The 16,019-nt window shown below is 51.1% G+C and overlaps 1 protein-coding gene across 5 annotated transcripts in view; it reads right to left on the bottom strand.

Annotated features, from left to right (window-relative positions):
- Positions 1-16,019, bottom strand: part of Fyn (FYN proto-oncogene, Src family tyrosine kinase) — a 196,318-nt gene that overhangs the window by 51,289 nt on the left and 129,010 nt on the right. The gene's annotated exons all lie outside the window — the stretch shown is intronic.

The following is a 16,019-nucleotide window of genomic DNA, read 5'->3' as shown; positions in this document are numbered from 1 at the left end:
ACTGCATACTGTGTCCAAGCTGCTCTCTTGCTTATGGTCAATGGATGATTTTAACGAGTTTCCGACAGGAAGCTATCTCCAAGGCATGATCTACTGAGGGATTTCACCTCTGCTGCTGCTGCTCTATCAGCCAGGGGCACATCTCTCTCACTTTATCTTAACTCCTCCATGGTACCACGTTGCTTTGAGTGTTGGCAAGGACCAGACAGAACATACTTGCTCTGAGTGCCTTTTTTCTTGGGGGTTTCATTGATTTGTTTAAGCAGAGGATGTGAGCCTAGAATCACAGACTCACCCTCACATCTGCCACCTCTGTCCACCAGGAGACATGGTAGGCAACGTCTGGAGATGTTTTCAGTTGCCAAAACTCGGGGAAAGTGGTACTTATACATCTAGTGGGGTTAGGGCAGGGTTCTGTCAAACATCCTACAAGGCACAGAACAGCCTCCTGCAACAAGCAATTCCCCTGGCTCCAGCGTTACTGGTGCTACCTGGGAAAAATCCCAATTTTCTCTGAAACCTAAAACCAACAAGAACTTCCACTGCAAACCATCTTTTTAATGCGACCAAGCCACCCCTATTAGAACTCCTGCAGAAAACAGGATATCGTATCTCACCAAACAAGGAAAAGGCAACATTCTAAAGTCCCTGAAAAAGAGTGTCACAGTGTAATTCATGATTCACAGTGCAGGTAGTTTCAGGGAAAGGCATAATCCGTGGGAGTCAGGGATGGTCTGCTGGCTCTCTGCTCCACAGCTGTGTGCGTCTAACCGGTCCGGAACAGAGCTAGGCATTCTACAGATGTCAAGGGAATACACCAAAACAATCAAAAAAGATGAATTTTGGAGAAGACAGTCCTCGTGGAGGGAGCACACCGCATGCACTTGACCTGTGCGTTAACTATGCGTCTGCGCAGAACTTGCCCGCTCTCTTCCCTGACTGACTGCCTCATACGAAGAATCAGGAGTGACGACAGATACGGGAGCAAGACAGAAATAATGTAGACACTGACAGTCCGTCACTGATCTGTGTGAGAATCTGTCGTCTTCTCCCTCCCAAGTGGCCCAGGCAGCCTAACCCTTCCTAGATAAAGAGTCAGGAGACATTATACAGGCTGCTCTCAGTGTCATCAGGCTCCTGGCCATGAGGCAAACTTCTGGGCATTTGGACTAAGAGAAGAACATCTCTATGATTCAGTTCTGTGCAGTGGTTCCTGTGTCCACCAACATGGAGTGTACTATACTGGCTATTGTAGTTGCTTTTGATTTGTGGGTCACAACAAGGCACTGTCAGTGCCACTGTGAAAACACTGGCGTCCTAGAGTCCCGACTAGTTAGACACCACATCCATGTACCTAGTCCATGCCTCTGTGTCTAGAAGAGCCAGCAGAGAAGTATCTGACTAACACGACCAGTCAAGATATCCAGATTATAGCCCCCGTGTCTCAATCCCGGCCCTGTTTCTGAAGGAAAGACTTAGTTTCCTTAAATATACATAGTCCCTCAGATGTATTTTCAAGTGTGCCAGCAACCTTACACAACTGGGGAAGAGTTGCCAGACACACTGAAGGACGGCCACACCCTCCTCCCACAAGCACAGCAGATATGATCGCTTTATACTGTTGTCATGGTGTGGCCACAAATCCTCCACAGAGTTCTTCTGTGACAGAGGGTGCCCTGCAGTACTGGCAGGGGGTGGGGGTGGGGGTGGGCGCGGAGGCAGGGGTGGTCTCAGTTAGCACAGGTGAGGTACGTTCTGACCAGAGGTGGACCTGGGGAGTACACACTCTCAGCTTCTGAGGCTGGGTACATAAACAATGAGAAGGCTTCCGTTTCCTCAGCGGCCAACCCAAGAGCAATGCTCATGCTCAAGCTGTACAGCTGCTGGGGTAACAACGCCTGGATGAGAAGAACACCGGCAATGCTGGCCAACGCCTTTCTCTGCGACATACTGGGGAAAGAGCCAATGAGGAGCTGTCATCTCAGCAGAGTGGGCTGTTACCCTGGAGCCAACCTAAGAGGGAATGGAGACCTAACAGACTTAGACTTAGCACCCGTCCCTGTTCCCCTCCCACACCCCATTCTCACCCTGGGAGCCTAGTCCCTTCTGCTCTGACATCACTCTTTCCTGAGCAAATCTGACAATGGAGGATACGCAAAGGACAGGGACTGGACCAACTACACATGAGCGATGGGGAATTCAGAGCGGAGTTGTAGGCCACCTGCAGCTCCTCACACTGTGGGGGACAGCCTCCTGAGTGAAAAGCCCTCTTAAAGAGCAGCAGTGGGATGGGACAGGCAGGAGGAGGAGGAGCACAGTCAAAGTGAGGTGACCATGGAGAGGACGTCCTCGATGCTGGCAAAATCAACAGCACCCACCAGACTGACTTATGGAACTTTACTAAGATTCTCAGCAGAGACAGTGATTCCTTAGAGTCAGGGCCGCTGATTATGCCCCCTCCCCCCCAATAACTGCTACAGCCACATTTAGACCTCTGAGCACCATGCCTGGAGCAGTGGTAGCTGTGTTACAGAACCTGCCATCCAAGGTTCCTGATTCACCAGCACCTTCCAATCCTGGGCAACGGGGCGTTCGTTCTTCCTAGAACACAGAGCCAGACGACCCTGGCAGTGTACGGGTCTTCGCCTGCCATTTGGGTACAGTCAGAGGGGTCCTGGGAATTAGGAAGGTGGAGAAAAAGCAGGGCTGCCTTGGTGCCTCTTGGTTACATAAGCACCAGTGGAGGTCCTAAGCCAAAGGGAAGATCCAGCTGGGTTTGCATTGTGCAACTGTAAGACCTTGGGGCCTAAGCCGCAGACAGCCTTGGTGCTGGGTCCACCCAGTGTCAGCACAGCACAGCACAGCACAGCACAGCACAGCACAGCACAGCACAGCACAGCACAGCTCTGCCCACTTGGAAAAGTCTGCTTGCTGCCAGCTGGCAGGAAGAAATGAGATGTCTCTTGCCCTGCTGTGGCTGTGCTGTCGTGGGCAGAACTGTAAGCAACCTGTCAACTCCCTGCACCGTCTCCGGGATGTGTGACTGAGACGGCCACTCCTGTGCTAGGCTATGTGACCTGGCATAGAAGTATCACCATGAGCTGACCTCATCCAGTCAGCCCTGGAGGTGATGGTTCTTCCTGGACATCAGAGCTGATGTGTGAGAAGCATTTAAAGCGAGGATCCTCTCTCCCGCAGTTCTTAACCCGTGGCCAGACTTGGGATCTCCGCTGCCAAGGAGTACTCACGGCTGGCATGTTAGTTCCAGAGCCACAGCAAACCAAAGCAACGGAGACTGATGGAGAACCTGTAAGCGTCAGGAAGCCGATTCCTCCCTAGCGAGGTCCCAGTGACAGCTCAGCTGACACCCTTAGTTCGTTCGGCCTTGCTGGACAGAGACTCCAGTCATGCTCTGTGTACGGCTCACCCACGGAATGGTGAGCTAATACACGGATGCTGTCCGAAGCCCGTAGAAGATGAATGCCTAGCTATGGGATGGGGTACTGTAGGGATGGCGGCTCCACAGCCTGGCAGTCAAAGCCAGCATCAGAAGCGCTCATGTATGCCAGGCACGTCACTGTACTGCAATGGAAAATGCAATCCTCCCCCAATTCTAAGTCTCCAAACACAAGCACTGTCATGTTCCTGCACTTCATCAGGAGGGAATAGAGAGGCTGGGGAATATGTCCAGAGCTCAGCTCAGGGTGGGGACAAGAGGTGACAACAGGTAATGAGAGTCCATGTCCAGCACTCAGGACCTCTGCAATAAAGCTGCTTTCTGTAGCGTGGGGCCCTGGCAAGTCTACACAAAAGTGTACCTTGAGGCACAGGGTGGGGAGAGTCACAGGGAAGGAGCCCTGCTGACACCACCTCCAGGGGCAGAGAGCACAGTCCCTCTGTTAGCTGTGCTGCCTCTGTCTCCCGTCTACCTTCCACTCTGTGAAGAGTGGATTCTATGGAGGTGCTGGAACCACAGTGTGGAGTGAGTCACCTCTTCCTTGGTATGGCTTGGCATCTTAATGACTGTTTGAGCCAACAAAACTAAAGCAGCCCTCAATTTCCCTGTCTTTCCTAGCTGTGGCAAGGGTATTTATACATACCACGAGGGAGGCGGCCTCGGCTTCCTTGGTATAAAAATGAGCTCTCCTTTACAGGCAAATTACCTCATGAAGTGAAATGTTCATATAATCTGCTCCACTCCCAACCAAATACTAAAGACGTATGTACTTGGGGTGCAATGCTGTGAAGGAAAGCCCCGTCAAACACACCTCCTAATACCCTGCAGTCTCTTGGGGAGAAGGCCCTGCGACAGGGGAGTGTGCACAGTGCAGAAACTGACCACATGCAGTGGCCAGAAGACCGGACCTGCTACACCACAAATCAAAGCTTCTCTTCAGAGACAGTAAGTGTCTGGCCGTTGGATCAGCCACGTGTAGTCCCTGCAAAGGCTTCGAGGGATGAGGACGGGTCTTGTCTCACTCTGCACAGCAATGGTACGAAACCAGTCCTTCACAAAGCACGATGGTGCATTAGGATAAAGAGGCACACTCCTGGCACCTGGATTCAGCTCTGGTATTGCTTGTGCAGCTAACACCCAGGCTGAGAAACTGAGAAACTGCAGTGTCTTCCTCCTTCCCACACACCCCTCGCTGTGCCTGGAGCTCTGAAGGCATGCAGTGGAAAGGAGACAGGCTTGTGTCCCCGAGGGTGAGCATTAGCACTGCTGTCAGCCAGCCAGGCCCTGGATGGGCTCCCAAACCGAAACGGCCAAATGAAGTTTTAACAGGGAATCATGGGAGGGCTCTGGGGAGAGGGTGGAGTGCTTCCTGTGGCCAGTTTGCTTGGGATCTCTGAGCTGACAGAAGAGAGAGAGAGAGAACTTACTGATAGAAGTAAGAGTGATTAACCCTGCCTGTACGAAGGGGTTCTGGAGAGACAGGGCACCCCACCTTCCCCAGCTCTTCCAGACCACAGAACAGTGTGGCACCATGGGATTTTAAGGGTTTTTATAAAGGAGCCATTACTGCCATTTCATTCCAGAGTTCCAGAATACAGTCTTCATCCTCAAGGAAACCCCTGTGCTCTAAGTAGCTAGTTGCCAATCCCTGTCTTCCCCGAAACCTATCTAACCTACCTTAGGTCTCTATGCATTTGCCTATTCCAGATATTTGGTATGGATTTAATCATGATACACAACAATGGCTTCTTTCTAATTTTCTTTAGGGCATAACACATTTAAGATTCATCCGTAATATAGTAATGTAGCATTGTATTAAGGTTATCGTTCCATTAATCCCTAAGTATCTGTCATTGTATGACTTATGTAAGGTGCACATCCATTTAGAAATTATCAACATCCTGGCTACTTCCTCGTTTAAATAATTCTATTATCAACATTTATGTACAAGTTTATTTTGTAGATACGTATTTTAAAAGTGGATTTATAGAGATAAGATAGACCAACTAAGCGGAAAATAAGGGAACGCTGTTGGTAGTGCTTCCCTCCCCCCCCACACCCCTGAAACTTGAGGGAAAATACCAGTTTCCACAGTAATCAGAGAAACAGTTTAGATAAGTGACTAAATTAACAGATGAATACTCTACCCAATAGCGACGAGGGCGGGTGTGTGTGTGTGTGTCCCTTGAATCAGTATGCCTTTGCACTGCCACTGCTGTGGAGACTTCGGGTAAACCAGACTGGAAATGTCAACAAGGCTTGCCTTTTGGCCTGTGAGTTTGTGCTAAGTGAAATTTTTATGAAATGCTGCTTATCATTTGGGAAATTAGAAAACATGCAACTGGCCGGGCGGTGGTGTCCCATGCACCTGGGAGGCAGAAGCAGGCAGATTTCTGAGTTTGAGGCCAGCCTGGTCTACAGAGTGAGTTCCGGGACAGCCAGGGCTACACAGAGAAACCGTGTCTCGAAAAACCAAAACCAAACCAAAACAAAACAAAAAACAAACAAACAACCCCCCCCAAAAAAAACAACAACAACAAAAGCAACTGTTTAATGAGAGGTGGCACATTTGTGAGGCCTGTCTAGGACAGAATGGTAAGCAGAGGAGCAAACAGACCTCATGTGTACCCATGCGCTGTGCCTAAGAGGCACTGGGCCAATCCCACTGCCACGTGGATGCCTGCAGTGTGCTTCAGAGGGACAGAAGGACAGGCTGAAATCACCGCCGGCGGCAGTGCGTGGCACTTTGCTTTCTTAGATTCTGATGTCACTGTGCAGATTGTCTGCACAGAGACTGTATGGGGAGGATGCACCATTTTGATAATGAGTTTATTCTTTATCCTTTATTCTTTCCTAGGACATACATCCCTTGTTTCAGTTCCCAGCTGAATTTGTACGTACGTTGAAGCAGTCATATATTAATGAAGTATAAAACTGGCAATGGGAGGGCAGCAGTTAATTCAAAGCACACTAAGTGTCGACTTCTGGGGGGCGCAATAGCCAACCAGTCAAGAACAGTGAGTGTGCTTTCTGCTCCTTGGTGGGCGGTGAGGGGCTGTGAGGCAGGCAGGCAGCCAGAACACACAGACACAGCTGCAGAAACCTCACTGTGGCAGGTGAAGCAGAGGCAGGGGGAGTCAAACCTGAGGACCAAGTCAGCCCTGGGCAGACAAGGACAGACAAGCAGCTTGTCTGCTAGCAGCTAAAGATGCTTCAGCTCTAAGTCCCATGCTCCTTAATTAGGCAGACTCTTCCTGGAACTGGGCTTGCACTGGGCTGAGCTGTGCACTGGCCTGCCCTAGGGAGGGGAGGACTAATGAGCACTTGCTCTCTGGACACTGCTGGTGGTGGAGGCAGGGATTTGTCTTTGTGCTTGCTGCTTTCTCCTTTTGCAGCTGGCACAGCTAGCTAGCTTTGACTGTTTTTTAAAAAATTTATTTATTATACGCAAGTACACTGTAGCTGTCTTTAGATATCAGACTCTTTACAGATGGTTGTGAGCCACCATGTGGGTGCTGGGATTTGAACTCATGACCTTTGGAAGAACAGTCGGTGCTTTTACCTGCTGAGCCATCTCTCCAGCCCTAGCTTTGACTTTTGAGCTAGGTGTCCTGAATGCTGGTGGAGCAGAGGAGGGAGCGGCCCCGCCTCCTGCAACTTAGCACTAAGGTCTGCTGGAGACCTTAGTCACTTCTCACTGCCGATATCCAGTCAAGCACATTTCCCCAACTCTGCCCATGCGCTGTGGAAATGAGCACAGGGAACCAAAACCAAAACCATGGGCTTCTAGTCACAAACTAGCACAGAGAAACAGGAAAGCCAGTGTCACATCTGGGGCTCAGTGGCAAAGCCTGGCTCGCTGGCCTCCTCTGTTTTAGTCACAGTTGTAGCAGGACTGGCTGAGGGCCAGGGTCACAGAGTCACCTGGCACAGACACAGGCAAACACATTAGCACAAAGCAGCTGTCTGAACAGGCATCACTGACCTCCCTTCCTTAGGAAGGAGGAGGATGAGAGTCCACGAGGCTCCTTCTCAGGCAGAACGAAAACTCGCTCTACAGATCTTCCCAATCTCCAGGGAGGCTCCTGGCCTTCTCTTTAATTCAGTAACTCTAGACAAGAAGACCCAGCTCTCAAAGAAGCAGATGGCGGGTGGGTGAGATGGCTCAGTGAGTGAGGACGCCTGCTGCAGAGCCCACAGATCTGAGTTTGATTCCTGCTGGAGGGGAGAACCGGCTGCTCCCAAGTTGTCTGACCTCCACGAGCGCCATGGCTTGCATGGAAGCGGCGCCCGGACGGACGCACGCACGCACGCACAAGTAAGTAAGGGTGTGATAAAAACCATGAAAAGCGGCAGACGGAGAGAGCTTATGGGGCAGTGGGTGTGGATCCACACCGCCTGCACCTTGCTCTGAGGCACGGTGGTGGAAACCCAGCAGAATCTACCTGCCTGCGACTGCGGTGTGAAGACAGATGCCATCTGCACTGTAAGTCTGGAAGGGAGACAGGCATCTCCTTTGAAGAATGACAGGGAGCCCTGTGTCTCACGGCCACTGGGACTGCGTGTTGGCACTTCCTCCAGCTACAAGGAAGGCGGGAGGCAGGAGCACAGCAGCAACTGCATCGGGCAGGGATTTAGAATTTGAAAGCAGTGTAGCAGCAGCTACGGTGTGAATGCTGATAAACCCTGCAGCTGGAAAACACTCAGCTTGAATTCTGGGCTTCTAAGAGCAAAGAGCAGTGACAGAGGAGGCAGAGGGTGACCCCAGCCAGCCTCCTCCCACCTCTTCACGGTACAGAGTCTGCGAGGAAAGGGAGTGGGGGGGGTCTCTGCCTTCCTTGAGTTCCCTCCCTGCTGCAGAGCCTGGCTATGCAGTCTTTTGGTCTTTCATAAGAAGTCAGCATTTAGGACTGCCGAGTGCCCAGGACCCAGAGCAAATTAAAGGAGGGAGAGCAGAATCTGGAGCCACCTGCAGGCAGCCAGCACTGGTTCCCAGCAGCCCTGGGACAACAGCATCTGAGGTGACAAAATGGCTACTCTGAGAAAGGAGCAGCTGCTGCAGCCTCTGCTAATCCACTGACAGAAACCTTGTCAGTGAAAGAAAACTAAATCAATTACACAAGAAGGCACGGATGTTTTATGAGCCACCATACATTTCTATACACTACCAATGGATTATAAATGCATGCTAAGGTGATCTAACAGCAATGTTTACTTGACATGTATATTACTATTATTAATAGTTGTTTATTATTATTACTATTATTATTATTATCATCATCAGTGTTGTATCAGAGAACTGGGAGCCTGGAGAATTCTGCTCTCAATAGGCCTGAAGGAATCCAGTTTTGGGTTGAGCAAGGCAGTGCGCATCTTTGACCCCAGCACTCCAGAGGCCGAGGCGGGTCACAAGGCCAGTCTGGTCTACACTGCAAGTTCCAAGACAGTCAGGGCTACATAATAAACCCTGTCTTAAAAAACCAAAACAAACACAGTTTTAAAAAAATCTCCTTTGCCCCAAATAGTTTTGACAATCCTGAGGTCCAAATCCATCTCTGATGATAACTGAGTCACGGGAGAGACCAGGAGGAAGGCTGCAGGGGTGGGGGTGGGGGGTAGGGTGGGCGGCTGTCCCTCCTCCCTCAGACAGCCCCTTTCCCGGTGGGCCTATTGAAGGACTTTCGGCAGCAGGATGATAAAGGGGCTTAAAAGGGGGGAGTATAGGGGGTTAGGTGAGTGTGGCTAGGTGGTGTGGGGGAAGGTGTCCAGGCGGGCCCTTGCCTGGGCACCTCTGCCCCTGAGGGACCACACACACACAGACATGGTATAGAATAGAGTTTATTCAGAGTAGGGGATGGGAGTGGAGGCCGGCCATGACCACGTGGAGGGTGGGGGAAGAGCCCCAGGGGCAGAGAGGTGAGAGAGTGTGGGAGAGCAGAGAGCAAAGAGAGAGAGGAGGAGCAAGTAGCCCCTCTTATAGTGGGCCAGATCTCTGGGGCGGGGCATACCTGGCTATTGCCAGGTAGGTGTGGGGTGGAGCTTAGACAAAACCCCAACACCTATGATCACACAGCTGAAGACCACACCTTCAGGTTTTTTTCCATCCTGCAGGCTCTGTATCTTTTAGGTGACGTCCCCGTTCCGTCTCCCTTCCCTTGGCATGGAAGAGTATGTCATGCAGGGAAACCAGCTCCAACAGAGAGAAGGGAACCGCCGGTTAAGGACTAGTCTGGCATCAGGACAGCAAGAACCCTGGGAGGCATCATCTACCCTAAGTCACCAGCTTTAACCTTCAGGCAAGGGAAGTGTGGACATCTGTCTTGTGTGAGCACTGCAGAGGTGTAAGGGGCATGGTCGTCCTGTTCTGACAGCTGATACTTAAAGGAACAAGGAGAAGTGACTATAACCCAGAAATGAAGCCTGGATCTGTGGGGCACAGGTCCCTGTCCCCCTACCACTGGCCACCAAGCTCCTGTGAGCAAGAAAACAACAGCCAGGAGCTAGAGCCACCCCTCAACGAGAGAACAAACCTTAAATACAGCGTCTTTCGGTCCTCGAGCAAGCATGCTCAGGCTCTCAGGGAAGGAGCACCGAGCTAACAGAACGGAAGCACCTGCCCGGATTCTGGGGCTTGCAAGACTCGGATCTGAGTCCATGTTCCCCCATTCATAGCTTCTAATACACTACGCCATGATGTTTTCAGAGCGGGACACTCTGTGTTTAGATGGCTCCTAGGGACAGGTAGGTTGCTTCATAAGTGCCTATGACGTCTTAGTTTCTTAGTACTGGGCTCAGGCTTTAGAGACGGGCTGAGAGTAGTGGCATTAGCCAGGGACAGGGACGCTGAGTGACATGGTGTGGCCTGGAATGTGGCCTTTGAATACCCTAGTGTTCTCACGGACCGGATGAGCAGTGAGGCTTCAACTAGAAGCGGTGATGCTGCCGGGTGGCGGTGGCGCACGCCTGTAATCCCAGCACTCTGGGAGGCAGAGGCAGGCGGATTTCTGAGTTCGAGGCCAGCCTGGTGTACAGAGTGAGTTCTAGGACAGCCAGGGCTACACAGAGAAACCCTGTCTCCAAAAAACAAAAACAAACAACAACAACAACAACAACAAAAAAGTGGCAATGCTGACGCTTTTGAAGCAGTCAGAACTTTTCTTTACAGATTCGGACAGAACCACGGAGCCTACACACCGGTATAGTCCCTATGTCCTTAGGCTGAACCTTTGGGTCAAGCGTACTTATGCAGTAACCTGGCCAAAGGGCTGAGTCTGGCTGTAGGTGCTCCCGCACTCCCTCTGAGCGTCGTCGCTGTGCCTGGAGCTTTTTACCCTAACCCTCACGCCTTCAGGTGTCCTTTCTAAGTGCAGTTTTCAGAAGCTCTCCATGTGCCCTTGTGGCCAGTGTGAAGGACAACTTGTGGTCTGACTCTGTGGCTTCTGTCCCTACCTCTTCCCTCGTCCTAGCGAGGCTTCGGTTCACTCTCCCTGTCTGTTTCTACCCAAGAGGTTGCTAGGTACAGCTGTTCTTCTGAGCTCAGATGAGGAAGAAAGAAAATAATAACAGGAATGGAGCAACTCCCTCAGTCCCTTCCTTCAAACAAAAGGGACCAGAAATCACCATAGTAACAAATCACCAGTTCTCACCGGCTTCCTTTCCCTTGTGATTTTGTCCTTCTGCCCATATCCTTGTATCTATATTCATCCCTGCTTGCAGCCTTTATTTGGCGAGCACATTTTGATCCCTTCTCTGGGACAGACACTGCAAGGAGAGCAGTTTCTGCTCTTAGGGACCTAATTTATAGGGAAGAGGGAGACAGACAAACACAGAGCCAGGAGGGCGGGCGGGGCAGCCTCAAGTCAGGAAGTGAGGTGAGGGAGCCGGTGATTTAAAGGGTGATTGACTACTAGCTCAGGGTGGGGTATGCCTCTAGAAGCAAGGGACAGCACCCTGGAGAGCTATTACACACCGCTCTGAGCGGAGCTGTAGGTGGCCCGGTGGCTGATTCGCATTTACAGAGCACTCACTCACGTGCCAGCCCAGGCTCACTGGGTCTCTGCTTGGGAGAGGCTGACAGTTAACAGAAGCATGCAGTGAGAAAGTGGAGAAGCAGGCAGAAGCCAGGTTCTACCGAGTATCTTTGCAACAAATAAATGACCTCCTCTGACCTACAATAGCCTCATAAGCGGAATATTATAGTGTCACTGTTGCATACCAATGGCACTATGGTACAGACTAGAAAGTCAGTAGAAGGAGGTCAAGCTACCTGAGTCAGGCTTCGCAGCTAGTCTGAACTGGAATTTAGCCAAGGTGTGGCTGAATGGAGACCTACACTCTTAGCCCCGGGCTGATAAGACAAAGCATTTGTACATTACCCAGTGGGTGGTTGTCCAGGACTTTGTGGGAGTTAACGTGGGTTATGATCAGACACACTGAAACTGGGGAGAGGAGCACAGTGCGGCCAGTCAAGAGGCCGGTGTGGGAGGACTGTGTAGGTGGCTGACAGAGACTTCGCCAAGTGAGATGCAACTCCGAAAGCTGGACAAACCACTCCATCCCTTCTAGCTACCCATCGACGCATAATTCATACCTTGTAAATCACCCAGTGCCAGCAGAGGGGCAGCTTCTGCTGTATCTGAACCATGGATCCTGCAGAGGTGACCTGCCACGGGCTTATGTAAGTTCCACTACTGGAGACCCCTGCACTGAAAGAGCCTCGTGATCTTTGGGGGTTTCGAGGAGGGGGGGATGGAAACTTACTGTGCGGCTGTGTAGGCTGTGCGTAACTTAAACATGGTGAGGGCAGACTGCACACAGCCATCTGCAATGCAGCGCACCAGAAAGCAATTCCACCGTCCACCACGGGCACATGCACTGGCTGGTGTCTAACAGCAGGCTGATATCTGGGGTTCGAAGCCTAAGGTCCACCTTCTCTGTCTGCAGAGTCTGCTCTGTCAGGCCAAACGGGAACACCCTTATCACAACACCCAAGAGGCACTGACTTCTCAGTTGTACAGCTGCAATAGGCAGCTGTGCTTCCATACACAGGGTGGGTGTGGTCTGAGGGTGGGTGTGGTCTGAGGTGGGTGTGGTCTGAGGGTGAGACTTGAAGTCAGTTCCTGGCAGCTCAAGGAAGCACTACTTCGTCCTTGCATAAAGCCAACTGCTCTGTTTTGGCAAAGAAGCCTTCTAAGACTCTGGGTGATGGTGAGCGGAGTGTGGCTTCATGTTCTAACCATACCTCCCAGCAAACAGCAATGGTGCACACTTGGAATAAGTCAGCAGCAGTTCTGTCAAACTCCTGACAAAGGCTGATTGCAGACTATCAGACCAAAGTGGGCGGGACATGGTCCCACGTACAACAACCTAGTTTTCGGAGTGTCCTGTCCCTCAGTCTGGCCTTTCATCTGCATAGCAGTCGGCAGATGCACACCTTCTGGATCGCTCGGTTCCCAGCCATCGCCCTTCTCTCCAGACCTACACTTTCTCCATAGGTTCTATTCTAAAGCAACAATGTTGCTAAAAACTACTCTCCTCTCGGGACAGACAGATCACGCCAAGCCCAGAGGCTTGCCGCATACTCAGTTTTCTTACTCTGTCAGGACACTGCAACTGTTTCTGTGCTTCCTGACCTCCCTTCTGTTCTTTGCTATCTCTTTTGTGCTTCAGACATTTGACTCTTCAGGTTAAAACCACCTCTAATGTCTTCTCTTTGTTTTGGCTGTTTTTTTTTTCCTGGACAAAATTAATATATACAATTTTATCTTCCTTTTGTGGAGTCAAAGCCAGGTGACAGAGCGATGAGAGCTTTTCTTTCATTGTGACTTAAAGCTCCTTTATAGATAACTGGCAAAAACAAACAACAAACAAACCAATAAACATCTCACCTGCTGTTCAACCTAAAGAAAGCATCTCACTTGACTTTCGACCTAAGCAAAACCCAACACTGGCCCCAGATGTCCTGCATCCAGTGCTGCAATGCCAAGGCCAGGAGGCCACCACTGGCAGAGTTTTCAGGCCGCCAGAAGTGCTGGTGAACAAGCGGCATAAGAACACTCACGTACAGCTCCGGCGTCGTGAAAACTACCCAAACTCTAGAAAAGCAGCTCTGCACCTACTGAAGATGAAGTCGGCCTTTCCTGTGGCCATTCTAGTCCTAGACATGACTCTGAAAGAAGCATGGCCGGTGCTGGCGCTGTGCACTGCGAAGGCTGAGGCTTGGGAAGTGAGGAGCTGTCTCCTCCTTCAGCCCACAGGCGCAGCCCCCAGAAAGATACAAGAGTTAGAGCTGGACAGCACACCCCTGCAGGCTGTGGGTCCAGGCCAGAGGCTGCTTTCCCTCTCAGTGCCTGGCTGCTGGGGAGGCTTAGCCTGGTGTTCCTCTAAGCCCCATCTCAGTGGGGGAGGGGCTGGAGTGTGTAGGCAGATCCTCAAACAGGCCTGGAGTATTCTATTCACACAGGCGTGGTGCCCTTCAGCGAACACTTCCCAGTGTCTAGATCAAGTGGCCTTACGGTGGCACAAGGAAGCAAGGGTAACTTTCTGCCCCCACTGTTTTTCTTCTTCTGGTTCAGGTTGACTGTGTGACAGTGGCTCCTTATCACCCTCACGACCACTCATTTTTCCTGCTGGGAACAACTTCCATCTCTAAGGCTCCTACATCTCTAAGAGCATGAAAGCGGAAGCCCATGGGGTGGCCAGACAGCCCCCTCGTATGCATGCCCTTCCGAGGGCTCTATTTTGGAAGTGACAAATCCTCAGCGCAAACGGCTATTGTTCTGTTAGGTTTAAAATGTCTCCAGGTGTCAAAAGCTGGGCACCTGAAACCCACCCCATCACTCAGTGCCAGTGTCACTTGGAGGGTGGAGACAGTTTGAACTGCTAACCAAGAGCAGGCCTTTGGCAAGATGCCTAACGTGGGGGAGGTACTGGGGCTGTGAAGGGGAAACTGAGGTACTGAGGTGATAGAAATGCAGATGGCGTCTGGGACGGCATCAGGCAGGACACCCATGAGTATCACATACTCAGTCCCAGTCCCGCCGCCTGCCAGAACTCTCCCCCAATGTGGGGATGTTGTTTGAGGTTGCAGGGAGGAGTGGGTTGGGAGTGAAGATCCCATTGTTCTCCTCAGCCTTACACTGGCTTCCTCCTCTCAGGCTTTGGAGGGGAGGAAAGGGGTGGCTGAGAGGGAGGGTCCTAGTTTAGGAAGGTGGCTTCTTCACCCTGTGGGGGATCACGCCACTCCAAGGCTCCCCCACCTCGCTTCGAGGGAGGTTGAGGCAGGAGGACCACTAGGGTAAGGCCTGCCAGAGCTACAGACAGTGAATTTAAATCCAGCTGGACAATCTCGTGAGAGCAACAGAACAACAGCACCAAAACCCAAAAGAAAAAGGGCTGAAGACAGCTCGCTGGCGGAGGCTTGTCTAGGATGTGGTGAGGCCCTGGGTTCAATCCTCAGGGGCAACGTTACATGTCTCAGATGGACAGACCTAGTCACACAGACAGTAGTTGCTCAGTAGACACCAACAGACGTGTGTACGTGAGGGCAGATTCCTGCTGGGGCTGAAGTGTTCTCTTGTGGGCAGAGCTAACCTATCTGTCCTGGGTGCAAACGAAGCCAGAGACTTTGTGGCCACCTGGAGACAGGCAGGCATCTACTGCAGACATTCAATCACTTCCTAAACAGAGTCTGCGCAGAATGAGTTGACTGACAGCAACATGGGTTATTATGATTAAACAAACAAACAAACAAGCAAACGAACAAAAAACTAAAAAAAGGGAGAAGAAATTAAGGAGGGGGGTACTGTGTGTCTGCCTAACACATCTGATCTCTGTTCAGCCAAGAATCTACTCTTTTATAAAAGGAATGACTATCATGGGATGGTCGCCCTACGAGGACATCTCTGCCCCTTTAAGACAGCATCTCCCTGTGTAGGCCAGCTTGACCTGGAGCCATGGAAATTTTGTCTCTGCCTTCTGAGTTCTGACATCACAGCTGTGAGCCCCGCCCGCATCTTGCTAAGACATACTCTTGTTTTTCTGAGCCAGGGCCGCTGTGCAGCCTTTGGAGGCCTTGAACTTGCAATTTTCTTGTCTCTGCCTCCCCTGGGATTATGGGTGTGTTCAACTGAGCCAGGCTAACACATTTCTGATCTATTATTTGGGAGGTGATGGTGGTGGTGGAAGATTGCTTATATTTTAACTCTTGTGTTGAAAAAATCTTAGTCTGCATCGATCGATCGTATCATCAAAGGGCCAATTTAAGATTCACCAACTGAAGGAAGGCACCGGGGTGAGTGGTATTATTGCACAAAATACACCAAGTTTACCTAAATATCAATGTTTAAACACAGCCTTCCCTGAAGCGTCTCTCTGGCGACTGAGAGCAGAGAAGAGCAAGTGGATCTAAGGACAGAGGGGTTACACCCGTCTCCACTGCGTCCTAAAGCCCCAGGCAGAGTTCTGAGAGCCCTGGCATGGTAGGCGGAGTCCTCTGCAGCCTGGGAACTCAAAGGGAACCCGGAACATGTGGGTATACAGCAGTTACCTTTGAATTCTTCTG

Source organism: Apodemus sylvaticus, chromosome 19, assembly GCF_947179515.1.
Source record: "Apodemus sylvaticus chromosome 19, mApoSyl1.1, whole genome shotgun sequence".
Classification (NCBI taxonomy): Eukaryota; Metazoa; Chordata; class Mammalia; order Rodentia; family Muridae; genus Apodemus; species Apodemus sylvaticus.
Note: the sequence above shows the minus strand (reverse complement) of the source record. Positions and strands in the feature narration are given on the sequence as shown.